General features: G+C 38.1%; 1 protein-coding gene across 2 annotated transcripts in view; it reads left to right on the plus strand.

The window, feature by feature from the left end:
- Positions 1–27,113, plus strand: part of GRID1 (glutamate ionotropic receptor delta type subunit 1) — a 1,152,573-nt gene that overhangs the window by 513,559 nt on the left and 611,901 nt on the right. The window lies entirely within an intron of this gene.

The following is a 27,113-nucleotide window of genomic DNA, read 5'->3' on the forward strand; positions in this document are numbered from 1 at the left end:
GCTGATTTGGACACATTGGCTTTTTAATTACTATCTATACTCATATATCCTGTATATATTTAATTAGGTGAAATGTAATTCATTTATAGATATTTGAAAGGGAATATGGAGCCATGGAAAAAGAGATGATTTGTAGGCAGCAGGGACCTGGGTTCTAATACTGTTTCTGGGATATCGATCATTTAACAAGCATCTATTAATCAGCTAATATGTACAAGGCATTGGATAAGATACTGAGGCATATAAAGAAATGAAATTTCCTGCCCTCCAAAAACCTGTGTTATGGTGAGGGTGGATACTTCCATCTTCCTTTTGTTATTATTGGCCAATATTTTACCATATTGTGTTGCTCACACTCCTCCAGAGATCCAGGGCATAACCTCCTTGGAGGATCTCTCTGGACTACTGGCTCATTATTTCCCTGGGCAAATGACCTAATGGTTGGCCTCTCTCCTGACCTGCTACTGAGATGTGCTCCCTTTCTTCTGGACTGTTCTTTGGAATCCTCTACTCTTATCTTTTCCAAATAAAGAAAACCCACATGAACTTTATCCACTTAAAACTGTATGTATACCTCAAAAATGAGCAGAGAGAGGGCTAATTTTGACTTCAGAGGAATTGGGTTCAAACCCTGATTCTATCTCTTATAATTTCTATGACCATAGAAAAATTATTTAACCTCCCCAATTCTCATCTGCACAAAGAATATGAAAGTGGAAGGTCCCATCCAGATCTCTATCCTATGGATGAGTTCCTAAATACTGTGAATGGGGATAGTGGCCATAATTCTCTAATCAGAAAGCTAGGGTCTCCAAGTCTGAGCAGCGAGGTGAGCATGTTATTAGAGAGAACTAGTTCTTCTGGTCAAGAAGACTTCAGGTCCCCAGACCACAAATGATTCCAGCAAGGCAGACAGGCTTGGAGAGTTCCCTAGGTGGAGGACCCATCTGGCACTTGCTGTGACATTTGCCATCGCCTTCACAGGCCCCTTCTAAGTTTGGATTTCACTTCAAGGGCTCATTTCAGAGGAAACAAATTAAAACTAGGTAAATATCAAAAATAATTATTTAAATTAAATATGCAAATTAAAGCATATCTAATGTACAGACAAATTAAGGATTTTGAAGAAGTGTGCTAACAAAGGCTCAAACAGATGTTAGGAATTTGCTGGTTTGAGAAAGAGAAGGTGGGGTTCCTGATTTTTTTTTAGCACAAATATTACTCTGGAGCCTGATGAGTTCACTGGCATGGGGGAATTCCTAGTATGGAAACTCTCTAATCTCTCTCTCTCTCTCTCTCTCTCTCTCTCTCTCTCTCTCTCTCTCTCTCTCTCTCTCTCTCTCTCTCTATTTCTCTCTCTCTCTCTATTTCTCTCTCTCTCTCTCTATTTCTCTCTCTCTCTCTATTTCTCTCTCTCTCTCTCTCTCTCTCTCTCTCTCTCTCTCTCTCTCTCTCTCTCTCTCGATACAGATGAACTTGTTGGATCATAGATTTAGAGCTGGAACAACTAGCCTCAGACTTTACAGATGAATAAACTAAGGCAGAGTGGTAGTTGAATTTACCTAATTTCACTCAAGGAGTAAATGATAGAGCCATTATTTGAATTTATCACCTGTAATTTCAGATTAATTTTAAACTGTATAATGCTGCCTCCAGGTTTATTGTCATTTATAGTTGTCTAGGGTAATTAGAGGTAAAGTCATTCACCCAAGGCAAGTAGATAACTAACCTGTGTCAAAGGGAGGGTAAGAACTCTTAGAATGACAATAAAAACAAGAGCTATCAATTATGGAGTATTTTAGATTTTGCAAAGCATTTTTTTTTACAAATATTATCTCTTCTGAGGTAGGTGCTATTATGATACTAAATTGAAAGATGAGAGGATAAAGGACTTGTCCAAGATCATATAGGTATTGATTAAGGCTTCATTTGAATTAGAATCTTCCAGATTCTAGGTTCAATGCTTTGTGTACTATGGCTCCCCTAGTTGCCTCCAAGTAACATTTTATGGTACTTGAGAGTTTACAAAGTGCTTTTATTTTGTCTTCTGTTCTGTTCTGTTCTCTTGTCTTATTTTGTCTTGTCTGGTCTTGTCTTGTCTTGTCTTACATTTTTCTTCTGTCTTAGAATCATACCAAGTATCAGTATCAAGGCAGAAGAGTAGTAGGGAGGCAATGGGGGTTAAGTGACTTGTCCAGGGTCACACAGCTAGGAAGCAACTGAGGCCATATTTGAACCCAGACATTCCATATCCATGCCTGGATCTCTATCTACTGAGCCATCTAACTGCCCCACAAAATGATTTTCTCACAAAATTCACTAAAAGGTAGGCACTAAGAATATTATGGTCCTATTTTACACATGGGGAAATAAAGATTTTTGAGGTAAAGCACCTCAGAGCCATCGTAAGTATGAAGACATAGACTTGAACCCATTGGAGCTCTGCTACTCCTTTGTCCATCTTTTTCCAGGCTGTTAGAACAAAGAAGAGCAGGATTTTGTGCAATAATCAGTGGTTTTGGATTCAGGAAACATGTGTTCGCATCCTGGTTTGGCTTCTTACTGGTCCCGTGACATCGAATAAAGATCATTCCATTCTTCTTGATCTTGATTTCTTATCTAGAAAGTGAAGTCATTACACCAGATGACTGAGGAACTGTTAGCTTCTAAATCCTCAGTAATACAACTATCTTTATTAAACCACTGCAAAGAGCAAGATTCTTTGAGGACACAAATAATATAAAGATAAAAATGATCAAGCTCTGCCCTCAGGGAGCTTTCTTCCTTTGGGACTGGGTCATATTTGTGCACGTAAATAAGTCTAACATAAGGTAGGGGATGATGGCAACAGATTGTATATGGTAATGCTTGCACACCTAGCTGCCTTACTAGGGAATAATTCTAAAAGGAGGAATTAGAGTCAATTCCACACATAGGGAATGACTCATGGAAGTGAGTAATGGAATGTAGAATAAAAGGAATGATATCAGTCCAATTTGCCTTTAATGTACAATGTGTGAATAGTAGTTACAGAAATTAGATTGGAAGGGTAGGTTGGATTAAAATGTGAACACTTTAAAATTCTAGGCTGCCATACTATTTTATCCTATGATCACTGGAATTTTTCGAGCAGGAAAGGGACATATACATGCCTGGGTGTTTGTTAAAATTGTTTATTACTAATGTGAGCTTGACCATGCCTTCTAGGCAAATTCCCAAGATATCCAACCATTGGGATATGTCCATAGAAATAGGGCTTCCTAATTTGGATTTATGTGAGACTGATTTACAGGGATTATTCCTCTTCAGGGATTATGGTTATAGCCGGAATTAAATTGAAGCTTGATTCTTTACTCACTCCACTCATTCTGACGATTATAGATGGCACCACCCATCCCTGAACAGATTCTCCCAAGACTCTTGGGGAGACCCAGTGCCATTCTTGAATTTTCTGGAGCAATTGTTCAGTTGAGGGAATCCTTAAAGAAGTGAAACTATGTTATACAAATGGGAACTATGGCTTAATAATGGTGTATTGAGTCATTTAAAATTGTATAGTTTGTTTGATGCAGCAATTTAAGGTATGATTTTACTGTGTTGTTTTTTTTACAATATAAAACATGTCAATCCACATTTAGCAGGTGGAATAATTTCTGTGAATAGAGTAACTTAAGACCTGTCTCCCCTGTGTTCTTCTAGACTTGCATGATGACTTTTAAGACACAATATTCTAATTACTACTTTTCCTGAATATGCTAGTTATTAGGCATTATCAACCTGGATGAAGACAAGTAGCTTCCTACTCTTTTAAGAGATTATGGGGTTGATGAGATAAAAGGTCCAAAATGCAGGCTTGCTGAGGTAGTAACATGTTTCTCCAAGGGTGACTTACCTGTAGAACTAGAAGAAATGCATTACCCAGGAGTAACCAATATCTGAGTTTTTAGCTATGACTACTAAGGTTTTACTATAACCTCAAAGGAAATGAAATTATTTTTCAATGACCAAAACATTTTCTAATGTCAAACCACCAGTTCTTCCTATTATTAATAGTACAACAGATAACCTTGCAAAATGATAATAACAGATTGTGTTTATAACGTCTTTTTGTATCCTACAAAATTCAACATGTCCAAATAGAGTGCTTTATTTTCCCTCTTTAAATATATCCTACCTCCAAACTTAACTGTTTGGCTCATAATTCACTTGGTTCAAGCTCAAAACTCCTCAATCATTCCACATATTCGATTGACAAATTTCAACATTTCTTTCTCTTCATCGTAGCCCTCATTAACCTTTTTCTCTCTATTCCTACAGCCACCTCCATAATTCAGGTCCTCCATTTTCCACATCTGGCATCAAGTCAACAAGTTGTGTTAAATCAGTGAGCATTTATTAAGCCCCTATTATGTTCCTGGCACTCTTCTAAGCATAGGAACTATTGAAATAGCTTCCAGTCTTGTCTTTCTGACTCATCTCTCCTGACTCCAATCCATTCTTCTCAAACACCACAGTGATTTTGCTAAAGCATATGTTGACTATATGACTCTTGACCTCAATAAAGTCCATCATCTCCTCATTTCCTCTAGGATAAAATACTGTCATTTTCACATTTAAAGCTCTTAATGACCTGATCCCATCATTTCTTTCTAGCCTTATCCATTACTGGCTTTCCTGCACACCACAGTCTTGCCCAATTAGTCTTGTTGCTGCTACTCACACATGATGCTCAATTTTCCATGCCTACTGTACATTTTCATTGACTGTCTCTCATGTCTAGAATATAGACCCTCCTTACCTCTGCCTCTGAGAATCACTAAGTTATGGAAGTCTCAGCTCCTGAGCTATGTACTTCATAAAGGCTGACCTGACTGTCCTAGTTGCCAGTAGATCCTCTCTACCCAAGCTGTCCTGTATGCATTTTGTTTGTCCTTATCTTCCCTTGGGATACTGTAAGCTCAGAGGCAGAAATACTTCCATTTTTTCTCTGTCTTTCTAGTTTGGGAAACATGGTAAATGGTTCACCCATATTTGATTAACTAATTTCCAAATAAAAACCCAATGAAAAACAAGGCTCAGAGAAATAAATAATCTGCTCAAGGTCACATAGGTAAGAAGGTAAAATGAACTGGCTTCTTACTAGTTAAAATAGTATTTTAGTGCAAGGGAAAGTATTATATGTGCTGGAGACTGTTGTGATATATTAGTACTTTTTGGTTATTTTAACTAATGATTTAGAGCATGCTGCCTCACAGAAGTCATACAACAAAAATGGACAATATATGTTTTAAAAGTCTTCTCATTCCTTGTATGTTTTTCCACTGATACCCAACACAACAAACAACTTCTTGAATCGAGCCCACGTGGATGCTGGCCAACTTAATAAGCAGCCCTCCCATTGGTGGGGAATTTTGGCTGGAAACCAGAGTGCTTGCCTGCTTGAATTATATATTCACGTCTTTCTAAGTGGATTTACAAGATCACACTGTTGGTAATGAGAAGCTCTGGGGCATGGACCATGGGAAATCACTACTTGGTGAAGGGAGTGAGAATTGACAAGAAATGTTGAAAAAGTCAAGATGTATTAGTACTCTCCATGTTCTGGGGCTTTCTGAAGCCTTCCACATTCATTCACTCCAGTTCAGAATGTAAGCTCCTTGACTCGAGGAATTGCTTATTCTTGTTTTTATATCCCTATTGCCTATAGAATAGCACCTGTCACATTTTGTTCAGTTATATTTTCTCGCTCTCATGGATCATACTGTCCATTGGGTTTTCTTGGCAAAGCTACTGGAGTACTTTGCTGTTTCCTCCTTCAGTAGATATAGGAAAACAGATGACTTACACAGGGTCACACAACCATTAAATGTCTGAAACTGAATTTGAACTCAGGGCTTCCTAACTCTAATTCCAATGCTCTATCTATTAAGTCATCTAGTGGCCTGTCACATAATAGGTCTTTTTTGTTGTTGTTGATCATTCATTTTAATTGTGTCCAATTTTTTGTGACTCCATTTGGGGTTTTCTTGGCAAAGATGCTGGAATTTTTTTTAACAATTTCCTTCTTCAGCTCATTTTATAGATGAAGAAACTGAGGCAAACAGGATTTAATGACTTGCTCAGGATCACACAGCTAGTTAACATGTGAAGCCAGATTTGAATTAAGGAAGATGAATGTTTCTGACTGCACACCCTGAACTCTATCCACTAGGCCACCAATGTACCCCAAGTAGGACCTTAACACATTTACTATTTGAGTTGAATTAACAGTCCTTCCCTCTTCCCCAATTGTCCTCTGAGTTTTGATTTGGGCAGTATGGTAGAGTGGCAATGACACTGGATTTGGAGTCAGGGAGAGGTGGGTCAAATCCTGCTTCAGACACTTAGTAGGTATGTGACCTTGGTCAAGTCATTGAGCGATTTTATGCCTTAGTTTCCCAAGAGTGAAGAGGTTGGATTCAGGGGCTGGAAGGTCCCTTCCAGCTCTAAACCTCCATTCCTACGGTCTCTCATCTCTTTTGAAATCTAAATTCTATGAGAGCCTTGCTTTGGGGTTTCCCTTTGAATGAAGCCTAGAAATTCTAATTAGCAAATATTCACTGAGTGTGCTCAGCAGATGGGAATTTTTCACCTGTCTTTCCAGCTGTGTGTAATTGTTTGGTATTGCCTTTCCCCTCTAACTTTGTGTAGTCATTTCTCAATTCAATAGCTGAATCCCAAAGGATTTAAGATGAAAAGTGGAGGGCCCTATTGGTGTCACATGCTTTGACCTAAGCACAGTATTAGGTCAGCCAAATGTTCCCAATTATCCATCTGTCTGCTCCTGCTGGATATGTCAAAAGACTGGATAGCATCTCCCTCCAACTTCACTGAAGCTTCTGAGTCCCATAGAAATAGGACGGTTTTCTCAGATTAGGGTCAATCTGGTGATCCCTCATTTATTCTACCTGACCTATAGCCACCCCAGAAACTTGATCCCTGGCCCTGTTGCAGTGTTGGTTCCCAGTAGGGCTTCCCAACCTCTTTTGTGTCACGAATCCCTTTGGGAAGTCTAGTAAAATCTATTAGACTCTATCTCAGAATATTTTTTTTAAATAACTGAACATGCTAAATTTCAATGAGAGGTTAAGGAAAATTAAATTATGCTTTGCCCCCACCCAGGTTCATGAACCCCATGGGATCTCAAGGCAAGAAACTCTAGCCTATGAAGATTTATCAAGAGTTAGCCTATTGGATCCATTGCAGACAAAAGCATCCATGCAGTAAATTAGAGCAGAATTAAGTGTGGAAATGAAAGAAAGAGCAAAGCTATCAGTGGGAAGCCAGGAGAGGTCAATCTAGGATTCTCTAAATAAGGGGCTGTCCTTTAAAGTGGTCAGGGTATAGGCTGTTCACTTTTGGGAAGGGTGAGGAAGGAGGAACATGATAGATAGTCACAAAAGAATGATGCATAGAAGACGAGAGGGCAAGAAGAGGAAGGGGGAACAATGGATTATAGTTCTGTTGTGCTCTGTGAGTTGAGAGCTGGCTGCCACATGCCTTTTTCTTTAATAGTCCTAGCCACCCCATATTGTTTTTAGTGGGATAATCAATAATGACCACGTTCTGTCCCTCCTCCTGAGAATTTTGCTTATGGATTCCCAAGTCTATTGATTGGGTCTGCACCTTTCCAGGGAATATAATACTTGAATTATAGTTCATAATTAGTGACATAAATTCAGAATTTCCTTTATTTTGAACACTTATTGTTTATATTCTAGGACAGGAGGATTCATGTAGCTAGAAGTGGTGATCTTAGCACACTCAGTGTGGCAGGGATTGATGGAATTCAGTGTGAATGCAAAAGTCCCTAGGTCTCACTAAGTTTGATCCAGAAGGGTTAAAGAGTTCCATTTTCCTGATTCCTAGGGGATCCCTTTTGGGAGTGATATTGGGAGGATAGTCACCCACCCTGTAGGCAATCCTGGAGCCTAGTGCCAATTGGATACCTTAGATCATTGAGTCCAATTCCCTCATTTAACAAAAGATAAAACTGAGGCATAGAGGGGTTAGATGATTTCCTCATTCATCTGATTATATAAATGTCTATTATTTTTTCCTCATCTTTTAAATGTCTGTCTGGATAGAAAGAATAAATGGTCTGGGTAATTCCGAAGTGACTTCTCTTTGCCTTTGTGATAAATCCCACATACTAGATATCCCTATTTTACACCTTTCAGATCAGGTCTGATTTCCTGACCATGTCTGACTTAAGGTCATTTTCATAACTTAATTACTGTTAGTATTTTAATAACTTGACTTCTGTGATTATGCCCTGACTTGTAGTTAGGGGGAGAGGTCCTTAGATCATGCCAGAGTTGCTGAGGGCTAGATAGTGGATGGTCCTGAATAAATGTGCAGCCAAAGTGAGCTAATTATCATTTTTTGAATCAAGAGAAGGCCAAATTCTGCACATGCCATGCATAGGACTCTCAGTGGTTAGATGAGGGAAACTTGGACCTGCTTGTCTATGTTGGAGCCTCTAATTAGCAATACTATCTTCCTAGAATTAGAGTTTGTGCTTAAAGTCATTTCCCAGCCAGCTGAGTTGTGGATGATTCTTCCAGGATCATCCCCTTGGAATGGTAATTTACTGAGCTAATGAAGATATTGAATTGCAATGCTGGTTATTAATACTGATGCAAAATTAATAACTGCTAATGACATGCACCACATTTTAATACCATTTGTCTTTGTGCATTGCAAACAGGGCTAGAGAAGGTGGCCACAAGAGTTAGCATTTGCTTACTCAGTTCCATTTTCTCAAGTTTCTTTCTTTTTTTTTTCAGTTGTTTGAACAAGGGTGAGGAACATTTTCTACACAATGGTGCATATTTCAGACACTGCAAGAGAGAAATGATTTACCTTTATGCTAACTCCTTTATCTCTCCCCTCCTGCACATTGTCAGTATATTAATCCTTCTAAAGACAGAGGCATGATGGCATAGTGGATAGGATTCTTGGAGTCAGTAGGATCTTGGTTTGAATCCCACCTCAGATACTTCCTAGCTGTGTAACCCTGGATAAGTCACTTATTCACTCTGGGCCTGCATTTCCTCACATTTAAAATGAAGGAATCAGTGATCTCCAGGGTTTCTTCTACCTCTAAATCCAGGATTCTCCATTATTATAGCAGTTTGCTAACTGATTTCCTTAATTCCTATCTCTCCCTACTCTAGTACACCCTACTGTGCAGTCGATTGATTAATTTTAAAGAAGCACCGACTTAATTAAAAAAAAACTTTCGATAAATCCTTATTCCTTGCCAAATTAAATTCAGAACCCTTCATCTTGCATCAATAACTCATCATGTTCTAGGTCTGGTTTAGTGGAGATGCAGTGGTATTATGAAAAGAACATTTACTCTGGAGTTGTAGGTGCTGAGTTCAAATTTTGTCTCTGATATTTATGTGACTTTGGGCAAGCCACATAAACTCCCTGGTCCTCAGTCTATTTATCTGTAATATAAAAGATTGCACTAGTTAGCTTCCAAGTTTCTATTCAGATCAATGATGCTTTGATTTCCTCTTTCCAGCCATAGCTCCTTTTACTCCATTATGTTTGCACTACACCAGCCAAAAATGGACTAGTTACTAGTTTTCAAACAGCCATGGTACTCTTTCCAGTGAAGAACTTCAAGGCAATTTCATCACTGGATCATTTTCAGCCTCTTTCTTCTATGTCAGAGAAAGTTAAAACAAAATCAGTCATTTTACAAGCCAACATCTCAAGGGATTAAGACTGACTTTAGTTTGCTTCTGAGTATGAATCCAACAGTGGTAGTAATAAAGACAGGACCTCCGATGGCTAAAGCATCAGTGTCTTAGAGAATCAAGACTCTCCCTTTCCATAGCAAAAAAAGCATCTTGGGTGCTTGATTTTTTCCATTCCTTTCTAGTATCAGAAACAAAGACTGACAGGAAATCATAATGGAGACCTTTGCTCCATTGACAACATCAGAATGTGAATTTTCTTCTTTTAAAAAGTTATCTTTGTATATCTTCAGGGAAGTGGCTGGTTTAAAATCAATACTAGATACAGCTTAAGTGGAAATGCAATTGGGAACATCAAACTTGGTTATTTGTGAAAATTCTATGAAACATTAACATAGTATCTATTTTAAAAAAAAATATGATCCCCCTCAGCCAACTGAGGGGAATTATAAACCAAAGCAACTATTTATTGCACTGGGAATAAGAGATTAGCTAGATAAAAAGAAGGAAAGGAAGAAAAAAAGCTGACAATCTGAAACATAAAAGACAGTGGCAGATAAAACACCATCCATTTTTTTTTGTCCAAATACTAAATTGTGCAACCAGACGTGGAGCTTAAGTTGGTAAAGAATTATTTTATAAACCCATTTTCATCATAACATGTGTAAAATGCAAATTTTGATCATTATGTAAATTGGTTAGTTGGTGTAATTTACTTAATTCAAAGCACTTAATGCAGCGTGATATGTTTTTTCCAAAGTGCCACAGTAGACATTTATTTTAAATTGTTTTTAATCTACATCTTCCAGCCTAACTGATTATTTAAAATGGACCCCCCTCCTCCTCACTCCCACCCCTACACTGCCTTTGCTTTTTTAAAAGTGAAAAAGAGCGTAACTTGTTGAGAAATGGAGCCTACTATCATTGAATCAGATTATTAGTAATGGAGAAGACCTTGGCAACCATCTAGCCTCATCTTTTATTTTTACAGATGAGGAGGGAAAGAAGAGTGACTTGCCCAAGATTGTATAGTCCCCTTAAGAATCAGAGATGGGATTTGAACCCTGGTCTCCTGACTCCATCTTTAAAACTTTGGGATTTCCATTTCCTTTTAGTAGAGAGAGGATTGATTTATTTTTTCCATTCTCAATTTGCATCCTCAGTACACAAGTTTACATCCTGATTCCATTTTGATTTTCCATTGACAACTAGATCACTGAAAGAGCTCCAAATCATGCCAGTTCCCCTGACATTATGGACACTAGACTTGTAACTGTCTAGCTATGCTTTGTGGGAATGTGCCTAAAATAGTAGTTTCTCAGCTCTTTGCTTGAGCTTCAGGATCAGATGAAGCTCAGCAGAGGTCTAAATACTGAGATGTCACCCCAGAGTACAGCTTGACCAGGGCAGCTGCTGAGCCAAAAAGATGCCATGGGATGAAATTGGGTTTCCTAAGAGACAAATCTTGGGCTCACAGAATTATGTTTGTTATATTTGGTTAGGGCTTCTTTTCCCCCACTCACAGAAGGATGGTCCTTTAAAGATTGTAAAGTGTTTTCTTCACAATGACCCTAAGGTATCTAGTAGAGGTATTGTTTTTGCTGTTTTATATATTAGAAAATTTGACTTTCAGGAGAGGGACTTGGCCCTAGTTATACAGAAATGAGGTATTTACAGCAGATCTCACATTCATGTTTTCTGACTCTATGTCCCATACTCTATCCACTACAATGGGCTATTTCTCCACTGACAATCGACTCTTTGCCCCTGAAGGGCATTCCAGAAGTGGGAGAAATGGGATCTACAGTTTAGAATGATATAATTCTATTTTAAGAACATTTAGTGAGGACAGCTAGTGGATAGAGAGCCAAGCCTGGAGAGGGGAAATCCTGGGTTCAAATTTTGACCTCAGGTACATCCTAGCAGTGGGACCCTGGGCAAGTCACTTAACCCCTGTTGTCTATCCCTTGTCATTCTTCTGCCTTGGAATCAATACTAAGAGAGAAGATAAGGATTTTTTTTAAATAAAAGAACCTTTTGTGGTCATGGAAACCCTTGACAATGAAAGAAATATACTACCTTGATCCCTATGATAGCCTATTTCAAGATGCCTCCATAGTCCTGGTATGTGGAGATGACAGCTATCAGTTTTAAGCTTCTCATTATCCATAGAGACAGAAGAGTTGGGATGGGTTGGTAGAATTCCATTGATATTCCTGGTCTGATATGAGTGGTGGGGTCAGATTGGGGGTCTTATTGTTGAGATGACATTATGAGAGTTATCAGGTCTTGCTGGGATCGAATGGTCAGAGGTTTCATAGGTATAGTCTCTCTTGCCATAGGCAAACTTCTCATGGGCTTGTGATTTCCAGCTGGTGGAGAGAAGATATCTATCCTTTGGTTAGTTATTGGGGCAGGGGGATCTGAAAGTGAAAATGGCAAAGGCTCAATGAGACTCAGACTCAAGTAGTATATCATGTGTATCAGCCTAGTTGTTTAAGGTTGATCTTGGTCATTACTGGATCCAGTTCCTTGGCCCTTTCCAGGTAATTCAACAAATTATCAAGGGAGTCTTCATAGCCAGGAAGACCTCTTCCACAGAGTAGATCCTTTTTTGGCCATCTCAGTAGGGTAGTGGGAAAAGTAGGCATAGGGAATAGAAAAGAACAAGAATAATAAAAGTGATTATCACTCACATTTATGTAGCTGGAGTATTTTTTAAAAATGCAGTTAATAGGGGCAGGTAGGTGGCTCAGTAGATTGAGAATCAGGTCCAGAGATGGGAGGTCCTGGGTTCAAATCTTATCTCAGATACTTTCCAGCTTTGTGAATCTGGAAAGTCACTTAAGAGCCATTGCCTAACCTGTACCACTTTTCTGCCTTAGAATCAGTATACAGTCTTGATTCTAAGATGAAAGGTAAAGGTTTAAAAAATATGACTTTGGTAGAAGGATTAGAAGCTTGGAATCATGAAAACAACATAATTTTTAATGGTAATCCATGCCACACTTTTTCAATTCCAGATCCATGGTTCAACCTTAGGTACAACTGACATTCTTGTCCATAATCTAAATCCTGATTGATTCTTCCCCCACCCCAAACAAGACAAAGTTAGATGACAGAGTAGATAGAGTATTGGACCTACAGTTAGGAAGCCCTGAGTTAAGATAATTACTGGCAGGACTGACTTTGGGCAAGTCATTTTACCTCTGCTTTAGGTTCCTCAACTATAAAATGGGAATAAAAATTTATCATATCCTTCTTGGAGTTGTGAGGATTAAATGAGGCTATATTTGTAAAGCACTTAGCATAATATGTGGCACATAGTGGGTCCATTTTAATGTTTATTATTATTATTATCATCATCATTATTATTTTTACCAGAGGAATGAGTGCAAAACATTAGGCTCATTTTTGACAATTTGTATTCAGAAGTCTTGACTTTTTTCCTCCCTTTTAAAAATAAAAATAAATGAGAAAGACTCTTTAATTTTTAAAGATATTTTATTTTCCCAATTGTTAATAACAATTTTCAATATAGGTTTTTTGAAATTATGAGTCCAAACTGTTTCCCTCCCTTCTCTCTCCCCCCTTTCTGAGATGGTAAGCAACTTGATCTGGGTTCTACATATATTATCATGCAAAACATACTTCCTTACTACTCATTGTTATAAGAGAATACTTATATGAAACCAAAACCCCCAAATAAAAGTATAAACAAACCAATATGAAAGATAGTATGCTTTGATCTGTATCCTATTCCAACAGTTCTTTCTCTGGAAGTGGGGAGCAGTCTTTGTCATAAGACCTTCTAAATTATTTTGGATCATTGCATTGCTGAGAGTAGCTAAGTCTTTCACAGTTGAGCATAGTACAATATTGCTGTTACTGTGTACAATGTTCTTCCAGTTCTGTTTATTTTGCTCTGCTTCAGTTCAGCTTCTCCTGAAATCATCTTGCTTATCATTTCTAATAGCACAATAGTGTTCCATGACCAATATATCCCACAGATTGTTCAGCCATTCTCTAATTGATGGATATCCCCTCAATTTCCAGTTCTTTTCCACCACAAAAGAATTGCTATAAATATTTTTTGTACAAGTTGGTCTTTTCTCTCTCTTTTTTGTGATCCCTTTGATATACAGACACAGAAGTGGAATTACAGGATCAGAGTATGCGCAGTTTCATAGCCCCTTGGCTTTAGTCCCAATTTGCCCTCTAGAATGGTCGGATCCATTCACAACCCAACCAACAATACATTAGTGTCCCAATTTTGCATATCTCCTCCAACATTTATTATAAAAATGAATTCCTTTGTCTTTAAAAAACAAACAAACCTCTTACCTTCCTTCTTAAAATCGATTGGTTCAAAGGCAGACTAGGGTTAAGTGTTAAGGTATAAGCCACTGGGATTAAGTGACTTACCCAAGATCACACAGCTAGGTAGTATCTAAGACTATATTTAAACTCAGGACCTCCACTCTCTAGACCTGGCTCTCTGTCCACTGAGCTAGCTATCTAGTTATCCAGAAAGAGTCTTAAAAGATCAGTTGTGGATGGATTGCAATCAACACCTATGGAGGGAGTATCTTGATTAGTACAATAAACTTTAAAAGCACTTCTCTCACAACAGCACTGGTAATGAAATAGTTGATTGGGAGAGTATGGTCTCAAACCCATATGTTGACAAAATTATTCTTTATCAGCGGTTATTGAAGCACTTGAATGGTAGACATAACGTATCTAATCCATTGCAATAAGAGAGAGGATAGCTCAAGTTGTCTAAAGCAAGGGCATTAGAAACATATAGGGTTGGGTTTAGAAAGGGGATGGATTATAAAGAATTGAATCGATATCTCTCTCAATTTTCCAACAATCAGGAAAATTTCCCAACATTTCTGCAAGTTTCTCTCTTTCAACTTTTTCAAGGCATGAGGTTAGTATTCATGCATAGATGTGGGCATTAGAGATGGTAAAATATTCTTTACAAGTACTCTGTGCATGAATGTTTCTCCGAAATTGGAAAGAGTAAAGGGAGTGATTTGAAATGTTTCATTTACTTTTGAAAAAAGGTATTTAAAATGCCTCACACCTATTTGATCGTTTCACAAAAAAATTGGTGGGATATTAGCAACATCTGTAACAGTTGAAGTATTTAAACAGATCCTGCCAAATTTAAATCCCTTTTCTGGTGGGTTTTTGCCTTTGTCTGACATGTGGCTTTTGGTTTGTCTTGTGAGGCAGAAATCACACTTGTGGTTCAAATGCCTTGTTCCCCTGGGTCCTTTCAGGTGGCCCAGCAATGCCAAATACAGAAGGGGTGGCTGAAATTTTCCTATTTAAAAATATATATTTCTTGATGACTTTTATTTTTATGTCACTGTTGTCTCTAGGTATGCCCCTCTCTTCTATTCTTTTGGAATTCAACTCTCCAATATGACGAAGAAAAATAATTAAGCAAAAACAGTTAACACAATGACTGCATCTATTATATATGTAATACACTTACCCTTCTATCTCTGCCCCTTCGTCCCCTTACAGGAGTGAGGAGGAAATGATTCATTGTCCATTTTCAGAACATTGTTGTATTTTTCTTCCCAGTTATTCAGAGTTGTACCCCTTGTCTAGTGATCTTTTCTTTTATACTTGTAGTCATTGTGTATATAGTACTAGTTCTGCATATTTTTATTTTATATCGGCTCAGACAAATCTTTCCACATTTCTCTAGAACTTCTTCATATTCATTCATTTTTGCATAAGAATAGTCCATTGCACTCATGTAGCCTAACAGATGGACTATATCTCTAATTCTTTCTTTCTACAAAATGAATGCTGCTATGAATATTTTGGTCCATATTTGGAATTTTGTTCTTCCTGTCACCTTCTTCGGGCATATGACATTTAATGGGATAGCTAGGTCAAATGATAGAAACGAGATAGTTGCTTTTCTTGCATAATTTGAAATTTTTATCCAGAATAGTTGGACCATAATTCTACCAACATTTTCTTACTAGAACTGTCTTTCCATAGTCATTCCAATATGAACTATTTCCATTCTTTGCCAGTTTTCACAGTATGAGGTGAAACTCTGTATGCTTAAATTTGCATTTCTATTATTATTAGTGACTTGGCATGTTTTCACATGGTAATTAATAGGATACAATTCATTGTCTTGAAACTTTTCTGTTTTTATTCATTGGCACTCTGCTATTGTGGAACCTTTCTTGGAATTACATATTTGTGTTAATCTCTTAAATATCTTAGATAGCAAACCTTTTCAGTGATTTTTATTTTATTTTATTTTTACATTTTATTTAATTAATTTAGAATATTTTTCCATGGTTACAAGATTCATGTTCATTCCCTGCCCTCCCCCACCCCCTCCTGTAGCCAATATGCAATTCTACTGAGTTTTACATGTGTCATTGATCAAGACCCATTTCCATACCATTAATATTTATATCACTTAAAGTCTATATCCCCAATTATATCCCTATTCAGTGATTTTTTTGGGAAAATTTTATTTAATTAGTCAATGTAGAGCATTTTCCAGGATTACAAAAATCATGTTCTTTCCTTCCCCTCCCCACAACCCCTTCCTATATCCAATGCACAATTCCACTGGGTTTTACCTATGTCATTGATAAAGACCTATTTTCATATTATTGATATTTGCCCTAGGGTGATCATTTAGTCTACATCCCCAATCATATCCCTATGGACCCATGCGATCAAGTAGTTGTTTTTATATTCCCACATTTTTTCCTCTGAATGTGGATAATGTTCTTTCTCATAAATCCCTCTTAGTTGTTCTGGATCACTGCATTGCTGCTAGTAGGGAAGTCCATTACATTCAATTGTACCACAGTGTATCAGTCTCCGTGTATAATGTTGTCCTGGTTCTGCTCCTTTCACTCTGCATCAATTCCTGGAGGTTGTTCCAGTTCACATGGAATTCCTACAGTTTATTATTCCTTTGGGCACAATAGTATTCCATCATCAATATATACCACAATTTGTTCAGCCATTCCCCAATTGATGGGCATCCCCTCATTTTCCAATTTTTGGACACCACAAAAAGCGCAGCTATGAATATTCTTGTACAAGTCTTTTCCCTTATTATCTCTTTGTGGTACAAACCCAGCAGTGCTATGGCTGGATCAAAGGGTAGACAGTCTTTTGTTGCCCTTTGGGCATAGTTCCAAATTGCCCTCCAGAATGGTTGGACCAATTCACAAGTCCACCATCAATGCATTATTGTACTGACTTTGCCACATCCCCTCCAGCATTCATTACTTTCCTTTGCTGTCATGTTAGCCAATCTACTAGGTATGAGGTGATACCTCAGAGTTGTTTTGTTTTGCATTTCTCTGATTATAAGAAATTTAGAACACTTTTTCATGTGCATATTAATAGTTTTTATTTCTTTATCTGAAAATTGTCTATTCGTGTCCCTTGCCCATTTATCAATTGGGGAATGGCTTGATTTTTTTGTACAATTGATTTAGCTCTTTATAAATTTGAGTAATTAGAACTTTGTCAGAGGTTTTTGTTATAAAGACTTTTCCCCAATTTGTTGCTTGCCTTCTAATTTTTGTTACATTAGTTTTGTTTGTACAAACCCTTTTTAATTTAATGTAATCAAAATTATTTATTTTACATTTTGTAACTTTTTCTAACTCTTGCTTGGTCTTAAAATCTTCTTTTCCCCAAAGATCTGATATGTATATTATTCTGTGTTCACCTAATTTACTTATAGTTTCCTTCTTTATATTCAAGTTATTCACCCATTCTGAGTTTATCTTGGTGTAGAGTGTGAGATGTTGATTCAAACCCAATCTCTCCCATACTGTCTTCCAATTTTCTCAGCAGTTTTTTTTTAATCAAATAGTGGATTTTTGTCCCCAAAGCTGGAATCTTTGGGCTTGTCATAGACTGTCTTGCTAAGGTCACTTACCCCAAGTCTATTCCACTGATCCTCCTTTCTGTCTCTTAGCCAGTACCATATTGTTTTGATGACAACTGCTTTATAGTATAGTTTAAGATCTGGTACTGCTAGGGCACCTTCCTTCACATTTTTTTTTATTATGTACCTGGATATTCTCAGTGATTTTTAAAACACATTCTTTTAGTTATCTTTTGCTTTCACATCACTTAAATCTCTCCTATATCTGTATCCCTCCCTCTCAGAGAGGCATCCAGTAGAACATTTTTAAAAAGGAAAGGAGGAAGAGAAAGAAGTGAGCAAAACTGATAAAATGTGTCAAATTTCAGTGATTTTTGATGCAAGAATTTTTCTTCCATTCAACAGTGTTTCTTCTTAGTCTATCTACACTAATTATGCTTATAAAATTACTTATTCATAATTGTCTATATTATCTTTTATGATCTTCTCTCCATTATTTGATTAAGAATTATATACTTGGCCAGAGCTGGGAAAGGTTCCATTTTCTTTTTTATTAAAAATCACATGACTTTTTATATTCTGGTTGTCTGTCTTTTTGGAGATTAATTGTGGTAGGGTTAGATGGTAAGTTTCTGCCAAGTCCCTTCCAATTTTTTTCCTGCAGTTTTTCACAGATAGGAATTCCTTTAGCAAACAATTTGTTTAGAGGTTTAAGAAACACTAAGGCAACTGTGCTTAATCATTTTTTGTTCAACTAATCTGCTAACATTGATCAACTTTTCAATTTTTTAAACCAATGTCAATTATTTTTGTTGGCTCATACATTATTCTAGCTTGAGGTCTAACAATGCTATGAACTGGAGAACTCAGTTATGAACAAAAATTTGAGTGGGGTCAAAGAGGTGTGAGTGTGTGTGTGTGTGTGTGTGTGTGTGAGTGTGTGTGTGTGTGTGTGTGTGTGTGTGTGTTTGAGTGTGTATGCCAGCTTATCTGAAGAGTATAGTTCAATGCTTAGCACATAGTAGGTATTTCACCAATAATTCCTTCCTTTCTTTCTACTTTCATCTTTCCGTTATCTTAAGCTTCTCTGTCTTCTCTCATTTGAGCTTGCTTTCTGTTCTATTCATGAGAGAAGGCTGCTTTGCTAGGTCCTAAGATCCCTTTGTGGCAATTAATGAGATATTTAATCATTTTATTAATGTTCACAGGATGTCTTTGAGGGTGCACGCCTATGACTGCCTGCTTTTGTTTTGGAGGCATAGTCCTTATTTAAATCTGCCTTTTGCACACAGATAAGCTTTAACACCAGAGCCTTAGTGACCTGGAAAAGTCAGAAATATGATGGGTTTGTTCTCTACTCAGAAAAGGATTTTGATTTATTTGTGTAACTGGACCAGTTTCCTGAGTTTACCTGGCAGGGTTTATCTGGAAACTCCTACTGACTGAGAATTGCTCACACTTAGGTGGCACTTGAAGGTGTGCAAAATATTGTGCCTTATTGGTGCTTCAGACGACTGTGAATTAAGAGTTACAGATATTATGTTCAATTTGTAGATGACAAAACTGAGGTTAAGTAACTGAATTGGGATTTGAACTCAGTGTCTTCCTGATTCCAAATATAACAATACTCTTTCTATTCAATAAGGTTGTCTGTTGAAATTTTACAAATTTAGAATGGGTTTCTCTGACTATTACTGTTTCATTTAGTTAACAAATATATCTCTCAGTACATGTTGTGTGTTACTTCCAGTGATGATGGGGGGAGAGGACACAATATGGTAAGGAAGTAATAGTCTCTGCTTTTCAAGAAGCTTCCCTGACTTTCACTCCTGTCTATTCTTTTATTTTTTTAAACCCTTACCTTCTGTCTTGGAGTCAGTACTGTGTATTGGCTCCAAGGCAGAAGAGTGGTAAGGGCTAGGCAATGGGGGTCAAGTGACTTGCCCAGGGTCACACAGCTGGGACGTGGCTGAGGCCAGATTTGACACTCCTGTCTATTCTTATATTATTGAAAGCACCAAATTTCTCCTGTGCACAATTGATCAGATTCAGACTTTTCCTCAGGCAGTCACGGGAATGGTTGTCTTCTGTAAATACTGGGTTTCCCTTTATTTTTGGTTGGTTTCAAATTCCAGGAATGTACCTCGGTCTCCTTTTATCTTCCCAATGGGGATTTCATCCTCCAGCTGAGATGAGCGGAAATGGACCATGAAGAAGCAGAGGGAGAATAGACAACTAGACAACAGAATTCAAGTTCTTAGAAAATTATGTTAGATCCATAATTGAGAGGATCTGGAGTTTGTCCATTCTGGATCTCTCTCCACTATTAATGATTCATAACTCCTTCAGTCCATCATGCCCTGTGAGATTTCTGTCTATAGTTCCCTTTAGACCTTTTAACGATGACCTATTCAAATTGTTGGAGGCATAATGTTTTTGTTCTTTTATTGGCTTGGATGTAGTTAGCACTTTGGTTGTCTCTCACTCTTGCTATAGAGTGGACCCACTTCCTTTCCTGATGATCCATGCCCTCAAAACTAATCTATATGCCATTTCTTGACCTTGTCATCAATGCAACTAGAGAAAACTAGGTGACACAATGGCTAGAACACTCAACTAAGAATTAGGAAGACCTGAGTTCAAATTGTATCTTAGACAATTGCTAACTATATGACCCTTGGCAAGTTATTTCATTTTTCTTTGCCTTCATTTCCTCACCTGTCAAAATGTAGAAAATAATAGCACCTACCTTTCAGGGTTATTGTAAGGATCAAATGACATAATGTTCATAGAGTACTTTGCTAATCTTAAGGAATATGCAAATTTGAACTTATTTTCTCATGGTCAGTTTTAGACATATGCTACATCTTTCTTGAATCTACCTTTCTCATCACCCTTTGGTTCTCCCAGAACTTTGATTTTTTTGGAGATTTATGTGGTTCAAAGATCATGATCAGACAGGGTGACCCTCTGAGAGAAGAACTATACAACAAACCAGAGATGTGTTCAGATCATGCCAAATTTCTTGAAAAATGAAAACCCAGAGATAACTCTGTTCACCCAGCCTCTGATCATCAATGCCAAAGGAAGCATAAAAAAGAGGGATTCATACTAGTCATAGGAATTCACCACTGTTGTGAAGGATGGCTTGTACATAGAAAAGGGGCGATACCTTGAAGATGGAGAGATCCTCCAAATTTCCCTGTTTGCGTATGATGTTGTACTGAGGACATCAATCCCAGCAAGGTTGTAGGGCCTCCTTGGCAAGATCAATGATTATTCAAAACAGATGAGTTTAATAAGGCATTCAGCAAAATTAAAAGAATGAATTGTTTATTGTCTATTGTCCAGAGTGATATGAATTGGATGGCTACTCTATTGAATTACTCCACCAATACATAGTAGCTGGGCTGAACCTAGAATTCAGCGGAAGAATGGGAGTGAGTGGGAAGGATTGCATTTTGGTTGGAATCCATGCAGTGTTTTTAATGATCCTCAGCTTCTCCCTGGCACAAAGATCCAGAGGTAAATAATGCTAATAAAAAATGAAAATTCACCCCAGCTATTGACTTTCCTTTGTGTTTGACAGTGCCTTAGTGCCAAGGCAAAGTAAACACAGCTGGAGCAAATAACAGGAATGATAGGCATGTGGCTACATAAAAATTCTCTAGGAGAGAGTTTAAGCAAAGAGGATAAGGAAAGGACATTCCCTAATGCAGAAGGAAAAAAATGGATGAAGAGAAGTTTCCTTAAAATCTGGGGTTGTATCCTTTGTTACTGGCTTTGTCTTGATGGCTTGTTGTTTATGGAAACAAGGACTCTGAAACTCACTGGCATTGGACTTTCTCCCACCCTCACCCTCTATCATACTCTGTTTTAGCTGCTAAAATCCCCTCCTCTCCAGCTGTGATGGGCACACCTGATAATAGTGAATGATTGGCAATAATCAGTTGTTTTATGCACTCCTCCCCCCAAGGCTGTCTCTTTCTAAAATATAAATGCAGAAGCAATTCAGTTGTCAATGATTCAAGGAATCTATACTAGATACAGTCTGACCTAGCTTTCATCATTACTCTTCTTTTGCTTTTTATATGCTCCATTGGAGTGTGTGTGTGTGTGTGTGTGTGTGTGTGTGTGTGTGTGTGTGTGTGTGTGTGTGTGTGTGTGTGATTAACAATCACAGGCATGGGCAGCACATTTCATTAGGGTGTGCTTTCAGCAGATTTAAAAAAAAAGCAAACATTTATTAAATGATCTTCATAAAGGGCTTTATTTTTTATTCTGTAAATTCAAGTAGCTAATTTAAAAACCAATTTAAAATTATTCCTTAGAGACATGAGTTTGACTCCTACTTAGACATTTACTAGATCTATGAGTTTCAGAAAAAATCACTTAATTTCTTTAAGCCTCAGTTTCTTCATCTGTAAAATGTGTCTAAGAACATCTGCCACCCAGGGCTATTGGGAGGAGAAAATAAGATATTTGTAAAATACTTTGCTGACCTTGAAGTGTTACCAAAATATTAGATACTATTATTCAGTGTCAGTTTTGAAACATTAAGCTATACCTGGGTACACTCAACACAAGCCCTACTCATAGACATGCCAGCAATCTCAGAGGGCAAGCTTGGCAGAGCCAACAATTGGATTCATCTCTACTAACATTTACTTGTTGGGCCACTTTTAAACATATTCCCTTCATTCTAAACCTTCAGCATTCATATTCATCCTCTCTGAGTTGTTCTCTCTTAGGTTGCTTTCACAGTGCTTCTTCATCACCACTTTTCTCCTGCCATGCAGCTGGACTCCTAGCACCCAGTCCAGCCTCTAGCAGCTTCAGATCCATATCCATCAGCCCAAGATAACTACTGATGCTGCAGATACTCCCTATGGGACTTTAATCAAGGGCTTCTTCTTCATCTGTGAGAGGAGGGAAGGCCATTCATCTTTGTACCTGTGGCCTCAATAAGGTCTTGAACTTGAGAGTCTAAGAGATTTTTGAGAGCAGCACTCATAGTTGGCATTTAATAAATATTTACTAGTTGTTTGATATATGGATTGTGTAGAGAAAAATCTTGTAGATTCAGAGTTTAGAAATGATGGCTATCACAGGACCCAATTCCCCAGTCTGACCATACCTGGATGACTTTGTTCTGTTCTCGGCACCATATTTTAGGAACGATAGTCTCTGTAGAATCCAGGTAAGAGTGAGTAGGATGGCAAAATGATATGGAGATAATGCCATTTGAGCACCAGTTGAAGAAATATGGGCTGATTAGCTTAGAGAAAATAGAATGTAATAGGTACAGAATAACTGTGTTCTACTATTTGAAAGGCTGTCAGGAAGCTAGATAGTACAGAGGATAAAGTGGTGGGCTTGGAGTCAGGAACCCTCATCTTCCTGAGTTCAAATCTGGCCTCAGACATTTACTAGCTGTGTGACCCTGTGCAAGTCACTTAACCCTCTTTGCCTTAGTTTCCTTACCTGCAAAATTAGATGGGGGAAGGAAAGGACAAAGCACTCCAGTATCTTTGTCAAGAAAACCCCAAATGGGGTCCCAAAGAGTTGGACCTGACTGAAAAATGACTGTACAACCACAACAATAGCATGCAATTAAAGGTCCTAGTGTGTATATGGATAATGGCAGATGTGGGCACAGTGGAATGAAAATGTCCTTGACAATGAGTTATGCAGGAGTAGAGTGGGCCTCCCTAGAAGGCATTCTTCAAGCAAAGATTGGATGACCACTTGTTGGGTCTGTTTTAGAAGGACTTCTTGTTTAGGCATAAGTTAGTCTTTGTCCTCCTTGGTCCCTTTCAGAGCTGAGATCTATTCAAGAAACTCAAAGGGCTCCTTGAAATTGTGAGACCTGGTTCCTTTTTCTTAAGCTCCTGGAGAGATCAGATTTCCATTCCTGAGCTTATATATATATATATATATATATATATATATATATATATATATATATATATATGAGAGAGGGACAGAGAGAGAGAGAGACAGAGACAGAGAGAGAGAGACAGAGACAGAGATAGAGATAGAAAGACAGAGACAGAGAGAGAGACAGAGAGACAGAGATAGAGATAGAGAGAGACAGAGATATAGATAGAAAGACAGACAGAGAGAGAGACAGAACCAGAGATTGATTTTCTGGACCTTTCCTGTAATTAGACTTTGCTTCATTGGATTATCCTTTCTCTCTATTACATAGTCAATCCAACTTTTTGTTACTTCTTTGATGTGATGAAAAGAGTTCGAATGCATGATAAGGTAGCATAGTGGATAGAATGTTGAACTTTAGGTCAGGAAGAACTGAGTTTGAATTCTATCTCAGATGAGATCACTCAACCTCAGTTTTTCTCTCCTGTAAAATAGGGATAATAACAGCACTCAATTCACAGAGTTGTTGTGAGGTTCAAATGAGATAACTATGTAAAGCACGCCATAAATGCTAGCTGGCATTCATTCCAAGTAGTGATCATAAGCCCCATAGCCAGCTGCCCTCTATAGGGAAAGCGTGTGCTAATTGGGCTTGCTAGTGAAAGACAGTCTCCTGTGTGAAGGACATGGAGAACTATACCATCTTCTTGGTTCCCAGAATCCTGGAAAGTTCATACAGGGGAAATACTTTGATTAAAGAAACCCAGGAGTCTTGGCATGGAGGATAATTGCTTGGTGGTGAGGCGACATAGTGATTGGTTGGGCAGCCTTCTTGGCACTGTCTCTGTATCTTGTTAATTTAATGCCACAAACATGCAGATGCAATCAGTGTTGGATGGATTGATGTTCTTGGACAGGTTGGCCCCTTCTGGGAGGAATTGGGCTTAACAGAAAGGTTAGTTTCTGTATCTTATTTCCTTTAGGTTGTCATAAAGGTGGGGCTTTCTACTCTCTTTCCCAACCCTAATTCTTCACATCTTTAAAGAAGATTCTGAAAGGCCAGTGGGAAAGGCTTTTGACCTTTTCAGCTAAATGAGAAGGGGCTGTTGTAACCTTAAGAAGTCTTAGCCCCTAGGGAAGGAGATGCCTTCAGACTGAATCATTTATTTCAGGTATGAAGTGGCAGCCACTGGCAGTGAACTTAAACTTAGTCTGATGGATGCTTTACCATTTGTTTTCTCAGTAATAAAATTCAGGGTAGAGTGGCATACCTATTTCTGAGTGCATGTGTGTGTATGTGCACATGCATGCACACATGAAAATAATGACAGCTTCTCTCTGATCCTGATTTATTGATTTTATTCATAAAATGAAACTGTTTTGTTGAGTCTAAGTAAACAGATGGTCAGGCTGTTTACTGTTATTGCTGAAGGACTAGTAAGGTTAAATCTCTAACCCAGGACTTAGGCCCACATATGACAATATTATAGATCAACATGAGAAAATCTTCCCTCCCACATAGTCCTGTGCCTGATGGATAGTTCCACTTGTCCAACATGCCAAACTCAACATATCCAAAATGTAACTCATGGGCCCATGATCTGCAGCTCCCCAAACTTCCCAGTTTCTGTTGATGGTAGGTATCACATTCACCCAGACATTCATATTTCTGATCTCATAGATATTGTTGACACTTCCCCATCTTCTATTATGTTATTTAATTGATTTCTAAGTTTTGTCAAGTGTTATTGACATCCACAATATCCTATATCTGCTCATTTCAGAGAATCATAAAAATGAGAATGGACGTGAGGGGCTACCAAATTCAACCCATAAAAGAAATCATTTTTCTGACAAATGATCAGTCACATTCTTCTTGAAGATTCCTGGGGACATAGTGGTAGAATGGGTTGAGGGCATCTACCCCTTCTTGAGCCACCTATTTCCTTCCTTCCTTCCTTCCTTCCTTCCTTCCTTCCTTCCTTCCTTCCTTCCTTCCTTCCTTCCTTCCTTCCTTCCTTCCTTCCTTCCTTCCTTCCTTCCTTCCTTCCTTCCTTCCTGCCTTCCTTCCTTCCTTCCTGCCTTCCTTCCTTCCTTCCTTCCTTCCTTCCTTCCTTCCTTCCTTCCTTCCTTCCTTCCTTCCTTCCTTCTTTCCTTCCTTCCTTCCTTCCTTCCTTCCTTCCTTCCTTCCTTCCTTCCTTCCTTCCTTCCTTCCTTCCTTCCTTCCTTCCTTCCTTCCTTCCTTCCTTCCTTCCTTCTTTCCTTTCTTCCCTGATATTAAGGTTACATTTTCCTCTTTGTAATTCCATTCTTTTCTCCTGGTTCTCTCTCTCACTGGGGCCAAAGAGAATTAATTATTCATCTACATGGAAATACTTAAAACACTTGATTCTGCTTATCATGATCTCTAACTCTACAGAACCCTTTCCCCCTTTCCCAGGTAATCATTTCCTGTTCATTCCACCATTCCTCACTTGGCATGGACTCAAGATCTTTCTGCCCACCCATCCAGCTATTCCACCAGTCTAGGTCCATGTCATGGGATCTTAGATTTGGAAGGAACTTTAAAGATCATCTAGCCTAAAACCATAATTTTACATAAGAAGATACTGAGGTTTAGAGAGTTTCAGTGACTTGCCCAAGTTCCCACATAGATGGGAAATGAAAGAGGCACAATTTGAATCAAGGTCCTTTGACTCCAGAGACAGCACTTGATGCCATACCAGATTGTCTCTCCTACTATACCTCTTTCGTGGACTTTTGAAATAGTCTCCTGCTTGGTTTCCCTCCTTTCAGCCTTCTTTGCCTGTCTACATCTACATTGTAGGTAGAATAATCTTTCTAAGGGACATGTTCTATCCCTATCACTCTCCTACTTGACTATTTTGATAGTCAAAGCTCTCTGTAGGCTAAAATACAAACTCCTCAGCCTTCTCTTAAAGGCCTTCTATTATCTGGTCCCAACCTACACTTCTGTCTTTGTTCCTATGTTCCCTTATTATACTCCTTCCAGTCAAACTGGCTCACTCTTCCTTGTATGCAGCCTTCTGTTTCCCACATGTGTGCTTTAACAAAGCCATTGCCAGTGCTGTGAATGCATCATCTTTTCATCTTTCCTTCTCAGAGGCAGCTAGCTGACATAGTGAATAGTATACTAGAATTTGGAAGATCTGAGTTCAAATCCAACCTTAGACACTTACTAGCTGTATGACTCTGAGCAAGTCACTTAACGGTGTTTGCTTCAGTTTCCTCATTTGTAAAATGGAGATAATTATAATACCCACCTCTCAGGATTGTTGTGAAGATCAAATGAGATATTTATAAAACACATAGCACAGCACCTGGCATTCAGTAGGCATTTAACAAATGATTGTTACCTTCTTATATTTCCAATTTAGGTACTACCTTGTAAGTAGAGTCAGTTTTGCTTGATCATCTCATTTTTGTTGTTTTTACCCTTCTCAGTTTAGTCTAAATTGTCAGATAGGATTCAATATAACTTTTCTAGGATTACCATTGGATCATAGCATTTAGAGATGGAAGTAACTGAAGAGTTTACCTCACCCAAATTCCTT

Source organism: Monodelphis domestica, chromosome 1 (genome assembly GCF_027887165.1).
Source record: "Monodelphis domestica isolate mMonDom1 chromosome 1, mMonDom1.pri, whole genome shotgun sequence".
In the NCBI taxonomy this organism is placed as follows: domain Eukaryota; kingdom Metazoa; phylum Chordata; class Mammalia; order Didelphimorphia; family Didelphidae; genus Monodelphis; species Monodelphis domestica.